Source organism: Mustelus asterias, chromosome 11, assembly GCF_964213995.1.
Source record: "Mustelus asterias chromosome 11, sMusAst1.hap1.1, whole genome shotgun sequence".
NCBI classification, from domain to species: Eukaryota; Metazoa; Chordata; class Chondrichthyes; order Carcharhiniformes; family Triakidae; genus Mustelus; species Mustelus asterias.
In genome coordinates, this window is record NC_135811.1 from 2,070,928 (window position 1) to 2,071,870 (window position 943).

The window sequence follows — 943 nt, forward strand, 5'->3', positions numbered from 1 at the left end:
AGGATTTAAGTGAGAAAACACATGCTCCTTAAAGACCCGCAGCAGCAGCAGGAAGTAGAGAATCCACATTCCTGGGATCAGCCTCCCAGCTACCTCAGCCTGTCTGGCTACCTGTCTGATTAGCTGTCTACCTGTCTGACTGACTGTCTGACCGGCTGTCTCTCTGTCTGTCTACCTGTCTATTTCCATCACTCTCACTTCTCTGCCACTGACTCTCTCTCCCTCTGTCTCTCTCTACCTGTGTCAGTAACTTTTTCTGAGTCCAACTCTCTATCTCCGTTATTTACTCTATCTCTGTCTCTCATTCACTATCTGTCCCCCGTCTCTCTCTCTGTCATAGCTTTATCTCTGTCTCTAACTCTCTATCTCTCTTTCTCTGTCATTGTCTATTTCCGACATTATTTCCTCACTTTATCTCTTCTTTCTCTATCTCCCTCACAATCCCTCCCTCTTTCTATGTATCATAGAACATTACAGCACAGAACAGGCCCTTCGGCCCACGATGTTGTATCTCACTCACTCTCTCTGTGTCTGTGATTGTCATTTCTGCCACTCTCTCTCAGAGCTCTTCCTTTAGCGTTTCATTTTCCTCTGCTTCTCGTTGCCTCTTCCACCATCCTTCTATTAACCCACTCCTCACACTATCTCTTTCTCTCTCCCTATTCTGTTTTAATATATTAAAAATCACCTTCAGACATTTCCTGCTGATGTTACTGCAGTAACTGAAGGTTTTATATTAAGTTGGGAGGCAGCCGATGTAAATCTGTCCCGTGACCATTCCAGCCTCCCACCCCCAGTGCGACTGTGGCTACTGCCCACACCATGGCATTGGAATCACATCCCACAGTCAGCCCACAGCTTCCTGGTGCTCTGATCAGGACAGTCCTGGCTGATTCATTCAAATGTAAATTAGATTGAATTTCTACACAAAATGTCATTTCAG